Consider the following 19,046-nt stretch of genomic DNA (forward strand, 5'->3'; position numbering starts at 1 on the left):
CTATCTTTAAAAAACTGGAACTAGCAACAGATTGTAAACATATTTCTGTTGTACCTTGAAGTGTTATATTTCTGTTAAAGTTTGTATTAAAGACTTTGGATGTGGCAATGGTACAAAGGGTAATATAATTGTTGTAGTAAAATCAGTTTTTTTTTTATAAAAGCCAATAGTGTGATGTTGCTTGTAATTGGATGGCTAATGTCCTCAATTTCTAGTGTCTGAAACGCATTTCTCCTTTTCAATTATATTTTTTGCTCTATTTTTACTTCCTGGATCCTGCACCATCCCCACTAATTTTTGTTTTAAATGCAGAAGCAAGGTGAAACAGAATTGATAAAAGCTTTGTTTTTATTCAACATTTAGCAGCACTAAAATTTTTCTCTTTTTTAGTACCATTTGTGAAATTATTCTTCTAAGCTATACTGTCATTGCTACAAGGTAATAATAAACTTTATTGTTATGGTCTTCAGTTGGTCTAATTACAACAGAATAAATTCCATTAACATTTTCTTATGTAAATATACAACCAAAGTCACAATAACCAAAGTTACCTGGCATAGTTACATTGTTATAACACTGGAAAAGGTTTTTTACTATTAAAAGTAAGGACAAAGCAACCCATTTGCTTGCCTAATGTGGCCTGCACACTGCTGTGGAAAGCAAGGAGACCCTGGAGCTTTTCAGAGCACTGTGCAGACCATGTTAGTGAAGCAGCCAGTATGAGGGATAAAACTGAATCTTAAGGAGCCCCATGACACTATCATTGTGAAGATATCATGGTTCTGATTGACAGAGACAAATAAAGCAGAACTCTGAGGCTTGGAAATTCCTCAAAGAACATGTTTATTAGTTACAAAGTATCGGCACGTCAAAAGTGAAACCAAGTCTGAAGACATACATAACAATTCCCCAATACAAAGTTAAGAAATCCCACCCCTAAAGCTATGCAAGCAACTACGTTCCCCAATACACCTTCTTGGCGGGTCTTTCACCAAACACCCAGCCTGCAATCTTGGCAGCAGCTGATGACGTTGGTTCCCGTGGGACAAAGGTTTACTTAGACTAGCGAAGCACCTCTCCTCCTTCCTTTCAATGTGTCAACCAAAAATGTAACAAACACCATGTAAATGTCTTTATATCCAAAAAACTATTATAATAAAGCCTACCACCCCAAATCCCCAAGCCAATTGGAGAACACTCTCTATATATACAGGCCCTGATCAAATTAAGAACAAGAAAAGATAAGATAAGCAAGAAGCTGGTTACAAATGTTATGGGTCAAAAAAATGTTGGAGACACACTGTAAGATGGAATGATTGGAATGATTGCTTGGTTTGTGTGGGGAGGAGAAAGGAAGAGAAGTTTACATTCAAGTGAAATATCGGGCTAAACTGAAAGTATGACCTTATTATAGCTGGATTCATTGCCTTAGCTAAATCCAAACTGAAGCAGGAAAATTTAATTGGCAGACTAGAAGGGAATGCAAGATGACATTACACAGTAGGCTTGAAGTCATGTAGCCATCTTCAAAAACAGATGATCTGTGCAGCTGCATGATAAGAAGAAATGCCAGGCCATGCCAAGCAATAAAGCGGCTTTGAGATCTCACACTTCTCAAATACAGAGCAAGGAAAATATCTATGGATCTATTTCTAAAAGGTAGCAGCAGTACATTTCTAATGCTACTTACAAAATTAAATCTTCTGCAAAGGAAGGGGGGAGAATCATGGTTATTAGACAACTGAGATTAGTCAAGTAATGCTTATAGTCGTGAGAGCATTACCCAGAGAAAAAATACAGATTTAGCTGAAGTGAAATATGGCCAGATATGTAAGAACTAAAAGCTTTAGGAGGAAGTATGCAATCCTCTACGTTTAAAATATATATTCTTCCCCAAAGGAATATATTACCCACAATAAATTCTGCAGTTGGTATATTTCAATCCATTTCAAGCAGGACAACTGTATGGTAGTCGTAAATGCCATTCTGAGACTGTCAAATACTAGAATACCATCAAAGTTCAACATAAATATTTGTTCTAGAAAAGAACAAGAATTTCTTAGTGATTTTCCTCTAACTATTTCCTCTAACTATTACATCACAGAACACTTTAAAATTAACAATTTGTAATCAGAGCTTAATCAGAAGGAAGATTGTACCATGTACCTTTTCTTGACATCTGAATCCATGGGAATGAAAATTATTTACTCATTTATTAGACTGATAGCCTATCTTTTCTCCTGGAGCTCACAACAATATACTGTACATAGCATTCTCTCTTCCAGTCTTTTTCACAACAAACTGGAAGGATAGACTACTAGACCAAGAGACACTCCTCTAAATCAGCAGCATCTATAGCAAACTATGATAATAAAATACCACATGTATATTGATGTCTCAACCAAATGATGCCATGATGTATTTGTATCCTGATATCAGAAAAAAGAAAATAAATCTCATAGCTCCTAACACAGTGGTTCTCAACCTTTTAATTGCCGCGACCCCCAACTGATCGTAAGTCGAGGACTACTCAACCGGTCGTAAGTTGAAGACTACTCAACTGGTGCAGCATCGTTTGCGGAATGGGACTTTTGGCGGGCTCAGCAGGGCAGAGACAGACTGGACAATTCCTATTGGCTTTTGAAAGCCAATAGAATTAGACTCTATTCAAGAGAGTCTATTCTATTGGCTTTCAGAAGCCAATAGAATAAAAGGAGTAGCACAGCTAAGGAAAAGGGGGAAAAAATGGCGGATTGCATTGTTTGGCGACCCCCGTGAAATGGTCATTTGACCCCAAATGGGGTCCCGACCCACAGGTTGAAAACCAATGTCCTAACAGAAACAAGAAAATAAGCCACACAGCTGTCTTAATATGTTTTGTCATTTGTCTTTTCTTATTCCCCCTTCAAGATGTCTGTGCTTTGAATTCTAGCTTTTTTAAAAACAACACTGTAATGATCATTGACCAGTGATCATTGATCAATGACCAGTGGTGCTTTATCTTTTTAGTAGGTCTGTTCAAATTCCAAATATACTCCAGGCAGTTCAATATTAAAATGATCCCACTGTCCTCTATAAATGTCCTGCATTTATTTGCTGGTACAAATAAGACTCCCAAGCTATTATTTACGGTATTTGGAGAAATGTACCTGTATGTAATTGAAAAATCAATAGCATGTTTACTTCCAAAGTATTGATTCCATTTTAAAAATAGCAATAATGGCTAGATTGCTAGCCAAGTAAGTCAGTAGAAATGATTGAAAATGAAGTAATCTATGTCCATGACATCTTTACTGCCCATTTAACTATTCGAAATCTAGGTGAAGTAGCTGCAAGTAGATTGTAATGTATTACAAGCACATGGTGCTAAACCTGGTACAGAAGATACTGTTTCTAGGGAGAATTGAACTCCTATAGAAAGAAACTCTTCTAGAAATTAAACAGGTTTTTTTTCTTTTAATGATACTGTAATCCCTTGCATCAGATGGAGTCAGGGCGACTGAAAGGAGCTGAGCATTTACTGGCTGGATGCCCTTCCTGATGCCTATGTGAAGCTCACAGGAGATATTTTCTCTTTGCGCTCAGAGAGAGAAATATAAGCTTCTACCTAGGATTGGTCACAGCCTTCTGATTATGAGGATGAAAGTTAACACCTCTAGGCCACCACATCGCTTCTAGAAATTAAATAGTAAAATAACTAAAAATTCTAGCACTTTATAGAACAATTAATTATAGTGTTAGAATGGACTTTGGAAGTCTTCTAGTTCAATTCTCTGCCCAGGGCAGGAATCTACATAGCATCCCAGACAAATGATTATCTAGTATGTGACTGAAAACTTCTAGTGATTGAACATTATGAATCATGAGATAGTCCACCTCACCAGTTAATAACACTTATGATAAAAAAATGTAAGTGTGGATCTTCCTTTGCAGAGTTTCCATCCCTTGGTTACTACCTTCAGATACTATGGAGAATAAATCCTCTTTCCTTCAAGTATTATAAACTGCTAATACTATCATGTATTTCCTTAGTCTTTTCTTTATGATAAACCTACCCAATTCTTTAAAACATCATTCATAGAATTTAGTCTAAATTTAGGAAAAAAATTATTGTTTTTTTTGTTCTTTCCAGATTCTCTTATATCAGTGGTTCTCAACCTTTTTAATGCCGCGACCCCCAACCGGTCATAAGTCGAGGACTACTCAACCAGTCGTAAGTCGAGGACTACTCAACTGGTGCAGCACCGTTTGCAGAATGGGACTTTTGGCGGGCTCAGCAGGGCAGAGACAGCCTGGACAATTCCTATTGGTTTTTCAAAGCCAATAGAATAAAAGGGAGTAGCACAGCTAAGGAAAAGGGGAAAAAAATGGCAGACTGCGTTGTTTGGTAACCCCCGTGAAATGGTCGTTCGACCCCAAATGGGGTCCCGACCCTCAGGTTGAGAACCACTGTCTTATATAGTAGCAATCAGAACATTCATCTTCCAAGAAACTGGTCCCTGGTGCCAAAAAGATTGGGGACGGCCAATCTGTCAATCTTAATTCCCACTGCCAAATCTGAAAAGTTAATTAATTAATTATAATTTCATAAAATAAATTCTCAATTTTTATATATAGCACGAAGAGCATCCTATTGATCTGCAAAGTTTTTTTCTGATTATCTTTCATTTCCATGGTGCTCAGATTGCAAATATTTAAATAGGTTGGCTTCATAAAAGTTGCTCTCAAGCTATTTCTTCATTAGTGGCCTAATATGATTAAAAACACATTCTTTGCAAAGAAACAGCATGTCAGTGCAATATTTACTGCTGCTGACTGCAGGAAAGATAGCTCAACAAGGATGCTCACACTCATATTATTTTGTAGAAGATAATCCACAAATAACCTACCTGTGACTATAAATTCTAGATAATAATATTGCTCTATTTTACAAAAACTGTAAGGAAGTTTGCAAGGTACCATGTAAACATGGCTGACAGCAAGTGCTCTATTATGGCCTGCTAAATGCTTGACAACTTTTTTTTTAACTGTCTACAGGAAAGAATTAAAATAGGAGAAATCTTTATATTTTTAAATTATTTTCTGCACTACATGAGTTGTTTTGATCTGTGGAAGTACTATCATTTGAACAGTTTAATAAAATAATATTGATAATATTAATACTAATTTTCTGTTTACTGTGTTTCATTATTTAAAGCTGGAATGCTCATTAAAAAGTGTATTATCATCACTACAGACCATTATACTTTCAAAAATGATTATTAAACCATAGGCACAGTTAAATCTGATAACTACAAATTCTTGTTAGTAATGATGGTAATGATGTATTCCACTACAAACTTAAGTTGCTAGGGAGCCAACAAGTTCCCTACTGCAGGGGTGTCAAACTGCTGGCCCATGGGCCGGACGCGTCACGAGGAAACCGTGCCCACCCCATTGCCGGCAATGGGGAAAAGGTTCTGATACATCGCATGACGTCACGTGACGCTGCAAGTTTGACATGTCTGCCCTACTGTATCAGGTGTTTGATATGTCTGATCCAATTTTCTTCTGTGGTAAAATAGCTATCATTGATTTAAGTGTTGATTTACTCCTTTGCTTGGCAGCTGTGTTCACAGGCTGTTGTCCAGCTATATTTCCTCCTAAACTATTTTTGAAGCCACAGAAATTGCACTTCAATTAGAGAAACATTAAGTATAACCATGGTATTTTGACTTTAATTTCTTACCATTCACAAGTTTTGTAGTTCTAGTAATTTGAATGACAGGTGAAATAATAAATGGACCATTTTGAGAAATGCTTTCCTGAGGTCATAGTGTGAATGGCAACTGAACCATACAGAGTCTGTCTAGCATTACTTTCACCTAGGAGAAGAACACCAAAGTCCATTTATCATTGGGCTAAATATAGTTGACCTGAGTCCTATTTTCAAAAAAATAGAAATGAGTTTTTCATGGGGAATTGCAGATAAGATAGTATTCATAGTCAATTACATGCTTACTTAAACATTTAGATAGATAGATAGATAGATAGATAGATAGATAGGCAGATAGATAGATAGATAGATAGATAGATAGGCAGATAGATAGATAGATAGATAGATAGATAGATAGATAGATAGATAGATAGATAGATAGATAGATAGATAGATAGATAGATAATCTTTATTGTCATTTTTACTGTGGGCACAATGCACACATTAAAAATCAAATTTAGTTGCTTGCTTTCAAAGTGTACACATATGTGTTTAAACACATGTTTAAACATACTATATACAACATATATATAGACCTACACCCTTACATATAAGTAACACATAAATATTAATCACTGTCCATCTTGAATACATAATGGAAGGAGAAAGCTTTAAAGTTCACAAGGTTAATACTGTATGGAACAAAACTGTGACTGAATCTGGATGTTCTGCTTCGGATACCACGAAGCCTCCTCCCAAAAGGTAACAATTTAGACAATGAAACTGTGATAAAGAATTTAGAAGAAAGTACAGGTAGATCTCAACTTATGACTACAATTGGAACCACAATTCCTGTCAGTAAACTAATTTACTGAGTTGTGCCTAATTTTACTACCTTATTTTGCTATCATCATAAAGCGAATCACTAGAGTTGTTAAATGAATCCAACTCCCCCACTGACTTTGCTTTTTGGAAGGACTGGTTGTAAGATATTTGTTTCAGCACCATTGTTGCAACTTCAAATGGCGACTAAACAAATAGTCATAAGTGAGAACCACCTGTAGAAAAGATGTTTTTCAATTTCTGTCTTACAATGAATCTCAATAAAGTGTTCTCTCCTACAAGGAAAATGAACATTGGTCAGCTTCTGGGCAGAAGTGACTGATGTACACAAAACTTTAAATAATCTCCTAAAAGTATTTAAAATTATAATTGAATCTGTATAACATAAACTGTTTCATACTATAATGTATAATGTATAATGCCTTTGACCCTGGAGCTAATGGTGGAGTTGCTGGACCTATTCTTGTTAAAGATTCCATTTTTTAAAATCAAACTTTGTCTTATAATATGTGCTTTCAAATTCTTTTCCTTTTGTTTGTTTGTATCCTAAATATCTATGAAGTGCATTGGCTAAATTGGCTCCTTCTATGACTGATATTCTATTCTTTGGGGATTTAATCCATTCTGTTATCCATGATAGACAACCAGCACAGTAATATAATTTAAGTTTATGAAATAAAGGATACCTCTTTCTTTTGAACGCTGCAAAATTTTAAAGTTTGGTGTTTTCTCTTTTTTAAATCACTTTATGATACTTGTCTTTATTCTGGAATTTGAATCATTTGAAATAAACAGTTCATCTTGGATAGTATTGCATTTTTACAGTTGGATAAGTCTTAGTCAAGAAAGTTTAAAGTTTGCACACCTTTTAAAATTGTTTTCCATAATTTATTATAACTGTTCTGAAATAAGTCTTTATTGCATCCTGTCAGATGAAGTCGCAAATATTTTGCTGGAGTTTTTATTATAGGTACACATTTTTTTGCAATTTGTTTTTCTTCTGCGGTTAAATATTACGTATTTGCTTTCTTTACATTAAGGAACCATTTCAGCCTACTAGAACTGGCTTGCCCCACCTGCATTGGCAGAAGAGGCATGTTGCGGGCCCCATCAGTTAATTCCAGCTGGTGGGATCCAGGAGAAGAGTCTTCTCTGCTGCAGCCCCGTCCCTTTGGAACACCTTGCCCCTTGAGGTTAGATCGGCTGGCCTGATCAGGGCCTGAAGATTTGGCTCTGACAGCTGGATTGGAGCCCAAGAAGGAGCATCATACTGGAGGTGGTTGATGAATTACGAGCCAATCCCACTTCCCTGCATCCTGCTGCCTCCCTCCCTTCCTTTTAACTATAGTTCTATTTTGATTGTAATTTTCATTGTCATTGTTTTAGAATGTTTATCTTTGTTTATCTTTTATCACTGTAATGCTTTTAATGCTGTAAGCTACCCAGATTTTGTATCTGGTGATTTTACCAAAGTCTTCGATTGTTTTCATCAACTGTGGCACTCTGTGGCTGCATAATGGTCAGTACTACGTTATATGCACAGCATTTCAGGTTGTATTGCTCTCCTTGGATTTGAATCCCAAAATTTTTCTGTCTCTCCAAAGCTTGTCTGATAAACCTTCTAAAGCAATTACAGATAACGAGGGTGAAAGTGTAGCCCCTTGCCTGGTGCTTTTGCTTATTAGAAAACTTATGCTGAGTGCTCCATTTGGTATAAGTTTTGCTGTTGCCAAAAAGGGAAATATATTAAAACTGAAAGAAAAACAAAGGATTTTTTTCATGCACTTGATCTCTGCAAGTTCATCCTACAGTTCAGTTGCAGATGTTTGATGAATTGTATAGCTCAACACAAAAGGAGCAATGGATTTAAAAGAAAAACAAAAAACTTGCAGTTGGTATTCATTGCAGCTAACAGGCAAATTTTAGTCTAAAGAGAAAAAAAATCTTAATGCTGGAATCTAGAAAAAAGCAGAATTTCTTCCTATGAAAAAGCATGATCGTGCACAATTTTAAAGCATAAAAAATTTATTTGAGACCTTAGTTTGTAGTTGTGGCCCCAAGATCTTACTGATTTAAACTTTGACAGTTAAGTACGAATTCAGTTATTCATTCAACTGGCTTGATTTAACTCTTCTGTCAAATAACTAGTATTACTCTTTCTTTCACTTATTGCTTAAGTGATCAGCTAGTCACTTTCCCAGGGATAATATAATAAAATTTCTTTAAGAACATTTGCTTTTGAGTTTTAAAAAAATAAAATGATTTCTCCCATATTCTTTTTTTTAACAAGAGTGAACTTGAAAATACTTTCCCCTTTCCACCCTCTTCTACGGTATTGCACAATTAATAAGTAATTTCAGAAGCACTAATTATTCCTAAAGACTCTGAAAAGGCCATTAAATAAGTATAAAGATATTAAAATGCAGTCTCTCATTTCAACTACTTAATAAAGATAAAAGAGAAACTTACATACAGGTCAGGAAGTCCAGTACAGACAGAACATGGCAAAACATACTGGCTCCAGGATGGCAATGGAATATGACAAGATTGTATACTCTTTCCTTATTTGTTCAACCTATATATTGAATATTTATCAACGGAAGATGGATTGGAAGAAGATGACCATGGATTTAAAATTCGAGAAAGAAACATCAATAACCTGTGTTATACTGATGCCATTACTCTGATAGCTGAAAATGTAAATGATCTGCAAGTTACAATAATAAAAGTCAAAGGGCGTATTTAAAAAATGGGACTAGGAGTAAACTAATAACAATAATTAGAACAACGAGCCTTAGAACTGACAATGATCATGGTAGGTGTCTTCTTCCTTTTGGGATCAATTGTAAACTGTAAAGGAACAAGGAGACAAGAAATCTGTTGCAGACTAGCACTTGGTAGAGTAACCATAAAGGGCTTGCAAAAAATATTCAAATGCTTAGACCTACAAAAATGAGAATTGGTGCAAACAATGGTATTTCACGCAATACTCTTTGGAAGAAAAAGTTGGACTTTGAAAAAGGATGATAGGAAGAGTACTGATGCCTCTGAACTTTGGTGTCGGAGAAGATTCCTAAAAATTCCATGGACAGCCAAGAAAACAAACAAAAGGATCATCACACAAATCAACACCCAATTTCTCACTCAAGGTACAAATGACTGTACTGTGCAAATTATTGTACTTTGGATATATTATGTGAAGATTTAGGTCACTAGAAAAATGTAAATGCTGGGAAGGATGGAGAAGACGTGGCTAATCAGCAACAATGTGATTAAACCCAATTACAGTAGTGATGGAAGACCTAAGGTATCAGGTTAGGGACGGATCATCCTGAAGAAAATCATGAAGAAAACTTCATGAAGAAAAGTTGCTAAGAGTCAAGATTTACTTGATGGCACATAATCAGTCTATCAAATCAATTTAACCAATTTAACTGGTATAGTTTAAAGGCCTATGTAGCAAATTATGGTTTGTATAATGAAGGCAATTTGATTCAACCACACACAGAAAAACGCCCCACCAGAAGATTTAGAAATGGGGGTGACCAAGTATTAGCAAAATATTTGTTGCAAATCATTTGGGTCCTCCACATATCCAGAAACTCTCTCAGTCTTCTGCCTTTCACTGATTCTTTCAGTCTTTTACATTAAACAATTGAATTAACCTTAGCTCTATGTACATGTGAAAAGACATGTGCTTAAATATATCTGAAATGAAGAGCTCTAAGTAGCTTCTAATTTGCAGGTAGAGCTCAGTTAACCAGCACTTGTTCAATGACCATTCAAAGTTGCAGGAGTGCTGAAAGACTGGTGCTTATGATCAATCATTGAGGTTCTGGCCACTGCAGTACCCCCACAATCACTTAATCACAATTCAGGTGGTTGGCAACCAGTTCACCCTTACAATAGTTGTAGCATCCTGCAGTCATGTGATCACTATTTGTGACCTTCCTTGTTAGCTTCCCACAAGCAAAATTAATGGGGAAGTGGGCAGGGAATATTGCAAGTTGCTCCCACCACTTTTTCTCCTGAAAAGCCCCTGCTATGGACTCACCCACCCCTCCCCAGCCTCCATAGATTCACAGAGTGCTGCAGTAACCCTTCCCCAACCTTCATGCATTTGCTACTACATCCCCCTGCCTTACACCATAATACTCATCTGCCATCCGGTCTGCTGAGAATTGCAATTTCCAGTCAGCTTCTCCACTGACTTTATTTGTGGGAAACTGGTAGAAGTCTCAAATTGCAGCCATGTGAAGTCCTCACTTAACAGCCCACAGTTTTTGCTTAAAAATGGTAATAGGGATTGCCAGAATTGCCTCACTCAGCGATACAGTCACATGATAGTACGTTGTTAAGCAAGGGTTACAAGTATTTTGGGATCCAGTGAATTAACACAATTTAAAGAACTAAAATATGTCACTAATTTATGAATTTCTACCTTAATATTAACCTGCAACAGTTTAGATCAGTGGTTCTCAACCTTTCTAATGCCGCGACCCCATAATACAATTCCCCATGTTGTGGTGACCCCCAACCACTTATACATCACCGGTTGCCAGGGTCGTGGCCAAAGAAAAGGGGGAAAAATGGCGGACAGCCTTGTTTGGCGACCCCCGTGAAATGGTCGTTCGACCCCAAATGGGGTCCCGACCCACAGGTTGAGAACCACTGGTTTAGATCATACCAACTCATACTTCCTGAGATTTTTGTTCTGTCATTAGGAATTTATCCAAAATCTACAATTTCATGGGAGCATTCATTACTTTCATTCCACAAGTTCATTCATCCTCATTCAAATCTATAACATCTTTCACCTTTGTTTTTGTTTTTCAAGTACAAATTTTTCCTTCTTTCATTCCACTAACTAGCTCATGGAAGCTTCCATACATTGTCAACAGATATTCTTGAATAGTAACCTCTGCCTTCCACCCGTCAACATTTTTTCAGTAAGAAAAGGAAAGTGTAAACTAGGTTAGCAGTCCTAATCATATCCATGACCCAAATAGCATTTCTGATAATCTTCTGATCACAAAATTTGTAGATTTCAGCACATTTTGGCAAGTATGCCATAAACTATTTTTTTATATATTTTAAGATTTGAAATGAAGACTATCTCACCAGCCAACAAATTTTAAATTAAGTTTTATATTTTTCTCAGGGCATGACCATGTACAATTGCACATTACTATATAGTTTTCTTATTCCTTGATAATCTTAATGCTTCCACTAGGTAGGTTGGCAAAAAAAATCATGGTTCATAAACTTTTTCAGGTACCTGAATGAAAATAGTACCTTTATTTACTGCAAGTTGAAGTAATGGGATCATTATTATTCCAAAGAATCTAGATTGGTGAGGCGAGTAGAAAGATTACCAAATTATGTAGATATGATTCTAGATTTCAGTATTTGTGGTTGTTTGGATAAAACGAATATCTAAATCAGTTGTTAAATCGTAATGCTTAATTCATTTTTTTATTAAAACAAGTATTTCATTTTTTAGAAAAAAATTCAGCTTGGCTAATATAAAATAATACACAGTTCACTTTCTCTGTATATTATAATTGGGAGGGCTTGTTTTCATTTTTTATTGTTATAAAACTTCAGAATATCCATATTATAACTGAGGACCCAGAAAAAGGTGTAAGTATTTTACAGTTCCAAAATTTTGGTACATATGTATTTTAAAGTGTATTTGAAGGTGTTGAAAACACCTATAGATATGCCTATAACTAGCACTCTGTTCAGAGAAGAGTGAAAACAGGGGCTGAGAGGGAGGTGGTTAAGGCAAAGCTGCAGTTCAATGACAAGAAATCACTTTCTATTTTGAGATGAGGTGTGACAAATTCTTTGACAGCTGTAGTGTAAGCAGCTGAATGAAATTCCCAAGACCAGGCCGAGGTGTTTACCGTAAATGATGAGCTGATTCTTAGTAAGAAGATATAAAAAGTAACTCCTGTATCACAGCATTAAACATTCTTTTGTATTTCCATCTAGGATGACACTGAGCAGAGATGATTGCAAATCCTGCTCCATGCTTATAAATGAATTTTTTTTTTGTTCAGCAAAATGCGTACTTTATCATAACATCCTAATGTTAAAACTTGTATCTATTTTAGGGGTTTTCAATTGTTGCCCTAAGATCCCCGAATTAAGGTGGAAACCCTTCCTAGATAAACAGAAGCAAAGTAAAGATGAGCAGAAGAGGAAAAAAGAAATTCAATGAAAACAATAAGTCAGCACAATTGTCCCCAAGTACAAGATGCTTCCTCTCCTCTGGAAGTTTTCTCTCTCTGTTTATTTACTAGGCTTGTAAGTACCTCAGGCCTGTTTATTTACTAGGCTTGTAAGTACCTCAGGCCTGTTTATTTACTAGGCTTGTAAGTACCTCAGGCCTGTTTATTTACTAGGCTTGTAAGTACCTCAGGCCTGTTTATTTACTAGGCTTGTAAGTACTTCAGGCCTGGGGTGAGCAAGAACACTGCACTTTCTGCTATATGGAGAGTTCCTATAACTTTAATGAGTGGATTCTTTAAAACAATGACATAGGATGGGCTTTTTTCTTTTTTTTCTCCCATGGAAAAAGGCAGAGAAACATCAGTTTTCTTGAATGAATTGTAGAAAGGGCCTGTGCTTGTCTTGATTTACAGCTCTCACTTGTAAATTAACTGCAAAGCCTGAACATATGTATCAGTTACTCATTTTTCCTAAAGTATTTCAAGGACCACCTCGTAAAACAAGGAAACTCCACAACACGCACACATATTCAAGTTGTTGCATAATGCATGTATATAAAATACTTAACTGTGGCTTAACGTTTGTTCTTAAATACCAGAATGAAACAAGAAGGCTTGGAATAATTAATGAAGATGCCCAGAAATAAACATTAGAAAGCCTTTGGGAAAATGAGATCCTACAATTGTGAATCAGCTATCCAAAGCAGTTTTCGATTTAATTTGTAGAATTAGTACTCAAGACAATTTAGCTAAAAAGCACAGTCAACTGAACATAAGGTATTAAAAAGAAGAAAGAAGGGGCTAAGAAGTCTAGAATTAATACAAAACTACCTTCATACTAAGAAATTAGTGGAGAAACTAGAAGAAAAGGAATTATACTAAAATATTAGAAAGGTACCATTAGCCGAGATGTCAAAGACAGGATTCAAGAAATGTGTAAATTGTCAATTTTTGAAAAGATTGTTATTTCTACTAATTAAAAAAAACAACACATTCACCATTTGAATTGATTTCATAATATTTGCAAGCATGAATAATTTTTTGTTTGTAATTAGTTATATGGTTATTAAATCATTAAATGAAAATGTGATATATTTAAATGATTTATATGTTATGTATGTTAATTTTTAGGGCTCTCTTTTTCATTTCAATTTATTCTTTTTAATTTTCCTTTTATTTGTTTTGGTTTTTTAACTTTCTAACTTTCTAACTAATTAATTCATTGGATGTGTGCATATTACTAGTCAAATCAAATAAATCTTTATTATGTTCATAAGGGAATGGGGTAACATTAGTAGGGAGAAATACAAAATTAAAACAGGCAAACTAAAAAATTAAAAATCTAACAGTCATTAGTAAAATGTCATTAGTAGAAGTGAGCATAAGATATTCAGGTCTTGGTGTATTCGAGTCTTTTCTCTTGTAAGATTGAGAGTATCTTGGCGACGTTTCGACAAAGTCCCACTCGTCATCTTCAGGCTGGGGTCTTCAGCTTCGTGCTTGTGCGAGCAAAGTGTGATCGGAGCTGCCATCTCTCTATATATATTGGTGTGTGTGTGTGTGTGTGTGTGTGTGTGTGTGTGTGTGTATGTGGAGTGCTGGCTTAGTTGCTGTAGGTGGATTGGTTGGCTGTGTTGGAGTTATTATTTGTGGATTTTTTGGCTGTTTCGTAAAATCCTGAGAAGTTGAGGTGCTGGCTGTGTGCCCATTAGTCTTTTGTGTTGTAACGACCTGGGTAATGGGTTGTGTGACATCCTGAGATCTAGTGTAGTGATATCCTGAGTTCTGTGTTGCACCATCCTGGGTGGTTGGCTGTGTTGTAACATCCTGAGCTTTAGCGTTGTAGCCTCCTTAGTTCTGTGATGTGATGTCCAGGGCTGAAGGCTGTGAAGTAACATACCGGGCTTTGGTTTGGCTCCGAGTTTGCGGTTTAGCTCTGTGTTCATGGCATGTGTCCGTTTGCTTTGTGTGGGGGTCGGAGGGAAGTGCAGCAGCTGGTGATGTCGTCGTGGTTTGGCTTCTGGATGGTGGTTGCATTACGTCTGAGGGATGGATTTGGGCTTGGGTTTGGGTCTGGTGAGGGTGAATGGTGGTGGCGTACTGTGTTGTTCTGGGTCCGGTGTCAGTTTTTGTGGCTAGGACTTGTTTGTTGATTAGGGCTAGTTTCCAGATGTCTGGGAGGTATCGTCACGTTTATTCAAACGGATACATGCCATGAACACAGAGCTAGACCGCAAACTCGGAGCCAAACCAAAGCCCAGTATGTTACTTCACAGCCTTCAGCCCTGGACATCACATCACAGAACTCCGGAGGCTACAACACTAAAGCTCAGGATGTTACAACACAGCCAACCACCCAGGATGGTGCAACACAGAACTCAGGATATCACTACACTAGATCTCACGATGTCATCACACAACCCATTACCCAGGTCGTTACAATACAAAAGACTAATGGGCACACAGCCAGCACCTCAACTTCTCAGGATGTTATGAAACAGCCAAACAATCCACAAACAATAACTCCAACACAGCCAACCAATCCACCTACAGCAACTAAGCCAGCACTCCACACACACACCAATATATATAGAGAGACGGCAGCTCCGATCACACTTTGCTCGCACAAGCACGAAGCTGAAGATCCCAGCCTGAAGATGACGAGTGGAACCTCGTTGAAACGTCGCCAAGATACTCTCAACCTTACACGCGAAAAGACCCAAATACACCAAGACCTGCATACCTATACTCGTGAAAATCTACAAAAACAAAATAAGATATTATGTATATTATTATTTTTTGTTTCTGTATATTGTTTCTTCTGTATTTCTTTTAAAATTTGCAATAAAATTACAAGTCTACAAATAGTTTTCAACGTATGACCATTCCAAGTTACGATGCTGCTGAACTAGTGCTGTTTATGGCTTGTCCTTGGAGGTCTGGCAGTCCTAGCAGCTCCATGGTAACATGATTGCAATCAGAGGCCTTATGATCTTATTTCTCTGCTGGCTTCCCGAGAAAATCAGTGGGGAAGCTTGCAGGGAAGGCTGCAAATCACTGGAATAAGTGTTCCCTACACCCGCACCCAGATCTTCTGTGCTTGAATTGTGCTTCCACTCATGCATTCCTGCATACCTTCCCCAACCCACACAGTGCCTCTCCCGTATTCTTCCTGACCTTTGCCTCACTGTATTCTTGGGCACCCTATATATTCTCCCCAACTTGCATATTACCTGTCATAACCCCCATGCCCCCATGCCCTCTTACTGACCATGCAGAACCTCTTGTACACCCCCTTGCATCCTCGCACCTTCTCCTCTTGCGATGCCTTTTGCATACTCTGGTAGGTAAGAAAACACTTAGCAATTTAAGCAATCAGATAGCCCTGTTTACCCTCTAATTAATTTCTTTAATTTTAAAATTACTAAGCCATAACCAATACTTACATGGGGCTCCTCAATATAATCATTAACAACTCTTTTGGTTTCTAGCACTCCAGATCCAGGAGGATCTTGTGCATATCATTCGGTGCAGGCCCAGGGGTAATCAAACTGTTCAGTTTTGCCAATAATGTTTGGACTGAACTCCATGGAACACACCTTGAAGAAGAATAACAACAAGGACCTTATGTATGATAAGTAGCCACTTATCACTAGCCTCTAGAGGAGGGAAGTAGTGTAAAACCCAGTGACTATGTGTTTCTCTGTGCCTAATTTTATGTAATCTTAGCACTAATTTCAAAACCTCTTTTCTATTTTCAGAATTCTGGAAGATTCTCCTGATCTACTGTGTGTCGTAAGAGAAAGATGGAGAGTAAAAAACAGATTCTGAATCTGGCCCCAGTCACCATTTGCTTTAGCACTGGCATAAAGCTCCTTACAAGGGAATCAAAAGCTCAGCAAGGAAAAAGAAAAGGTCTTAAACCTCTCTTCGAGCAACAGTAAGAATGTAATCGTAGCCAAGTAAATGCGTTGCCATTTCTATAAATGCTCTAAATTAGTGATATTATATTTATATCTATTCATAGCGGAGCACAGTTTCATCTGTTGAAGTCCTGCAAAAGGTAATAGATCAAATTTCAGTTGAATTAAGACATTTATAAATATTTCAGCATACGAGCTATAAAATTTAACTCTGTGTTTCAGGACACAATCTCCCCCTACCCATCTGGCTAACTGAGAGATCTTCCAACTGGTCTTATAATAATTTGTAATGCGTGATCAACATGCATTGATTTCTAATACCTAACAACAAAGGAAGGAGAAAAAAATACATGTAAAATGCTTGTGATGGAAACAGTTATTATCCTGATGGAGGGAAACAGGGAAATTGACTGCCCAAATTAGATCTTAGCATAGATCTGTGGTAGCATATATTGGGAGGGAGGGAGAAAAAGGAAGGTTTGAGGAGAGACAAAAGGACAGGCTTAATCTTGAAGGACCTGAACAGTATAGGTATACTGTGCCAGCATCTTATTCAAGAAAACCGCAAAGGCAAATAAATATCCACTGTACACAGCTTAGGGTGGTATACAGGGTTAAATAATATAGTACTCACAAGACAACCTGCAAATTATATCTTAGAAAGGAGGAGAAAATGTGTGAAAGATGAAACTGGAGAACACCTGACAAAGAATGCCGCCTGCTGTTATCTCATCAGACTCCTTGACTCTCCCAGTTTAAAAGCAAGAGGGCCCCCAGTAGTCACTCAGGCATCCCAGTTTCCTGCTTCACAGCCTCCATCTCCTGGAAATAGCCTGTCAGGTCCCATCTGCTTTTTTCTTTTGTGAAGTTGCCAACCCCCTGAGAATGGGTCCTCTGTTCCTGTCTCCTTGCTGATGCAGGAAAACCAAAGGGGAATAACCCCTCCAATCTGCCAGAAATTGGTTTTCTGATATCAAGGACTGCTTCAAGGAGCTGCAATCTGCAACACTTAAATGAAAATTAGATTCGTAAGTACAGTGTTTTCTTTTGTTGTCTGATTGCAAAACCCTTCATTTTTGCCTGCTTCTTGCTGTGTGCGTTGAAAGGGGCTTAAAGTGAAATAAGACATTAATGATAAAAATCCTGAAAATAAGCATGCATTATGACATCTGACATGGTATGAAAAACAACAACAACAACACTCAGACAAGGCTTTGCTAGCATTTCCAACTTGCCCCAAATGGAAACTTTTGTCTTTGTGGCTTCAAAGACTGCACAAGTTTAAGATAGTACAATTAGTTGCCATGAGATTTGCCAGAACTCAGAAGGCCATTAAACATGTGTCTTATTAGATATGACACAACCATTAATCACACAGAGCATTTCTTTTGATTGGTTTATCAATCAAGCCACCATGTCTTTACCTTACGTTTAACGCATTTATCTAAGGTCATAAATTTGCATTGTGTTTAAAGGAGGTATCGTTTTGATTGTCTGGGTTCCGCTTTAATCCAGATTCTTTTTATAGCTCTGATCTCCATTGCCTACAAGGAAGCTTCACCTCTGATCTCTAATTCGGCAGGGATTTCATAGTAGATTTGGCGTTCAGATTTATATTTTCATAGTAGGACCCAATTCTTGGAGCTGGCCCGAGATACCACAGATCTTTGTTAGCTGTACTGAACAGCACAACTTGTAGAAATATATTATTTACTATCAAGCAAAACAATACATAGTCTCAAACTATTGCTGATTCAGACCAAAAATCTATGTAGTCCAGAACTGTATACTTACAGTGTTCAGCTAATTGCAATAAGAAAATACCACAATTAGGATTTGTACTTGTTAACTTTCCCCCATTTGTCCCCCTAGCAAATGAACTATGCATGCACTTCCAGTCCTGAGAGATGACAAGTGCTAAAAGCCCTCTTTATTTTATTTTTCAGAAGTAGCTATACTATCATCACTTATTGATTAATACTACTTAATTTAACTCTGCCTGAAGGCAGAAAAAACAGAGATGTGTTGCCTTAACCCTTTTCCAGAATTTTCCTTAAGAAACAGATAAATATGAATGCCTGGAAGTCTGCCTCATTGGTAAGATGCTCCCCAGACTTAGGGTAAATATTAAGGTTGCTCCACCTTCTAAGTCAGTACATTTATGAGAAAAGTCAGAAATGTAAAATCTAAGAGAAGATAGACATAATTATCTAAACCTATCGGAATCTTAATCATTCAAAATATCTAAGGGAGGATTTCTGTGACATCATCTCTCTCTCTCTCTCTCTCTCTCTCTCTCTCTCACACACACACACACACACACACACACACACACACACAGAGAGAGAG

At 37.1% G+C, this 19,046-nt stretch overlaps 1 protein-coding gene and 1 long non-coding RNA gene across 4 annotated transcripts in view; one reads left to right on the forward strand and one right to left on the reverse strand.

The window, feature by feature from the left end:
- Positions 1 to 19,046, reverse strand: part of NKAIN2 (sodium/potassium transporting ATPase interacting 2) — a 533,834-nt gene that overhangs the window by 63,627 nt on the left and 451,161 nt on the right. The gene's annotated exons all lie outside the window — the stretch shown is intronic.
- LOC120300022 overlaps positions 1 to 19,046 on the forward strand; it is a 36,434-nt gene that overhangs the window by 9,615 nt on the left and 7,773 nt on the right. Inside the window, exon 2 of the long non-coding RNA XR_005554523.1 lies at positions 16,536 to 16,714. This is a non-coding gene — a long non-coding RNA (uncharacterized LOC120300022). The remainder of the gene's footprint in view (positions 1 to 16,535; positions 16,715 to 19,046) is intronic.

Source organism: Crotalus tigris, unplaced genomic scaffold, assembly GCF_016545835.1.
Source record: "Crotalus tigris isolate CLP2741 ecotype Arizona unplaced genomic scaffold, ASM1654583v1 scf7180000017611.44802233496:7321179, whole genome shotgun sequence".
Classification (NCBI taxonomy): Eukaryota; Metazoa; Chordata; class Lepidosauria; order Squamata; family Viperidae; genus Crotalus; species Crotalus tigris.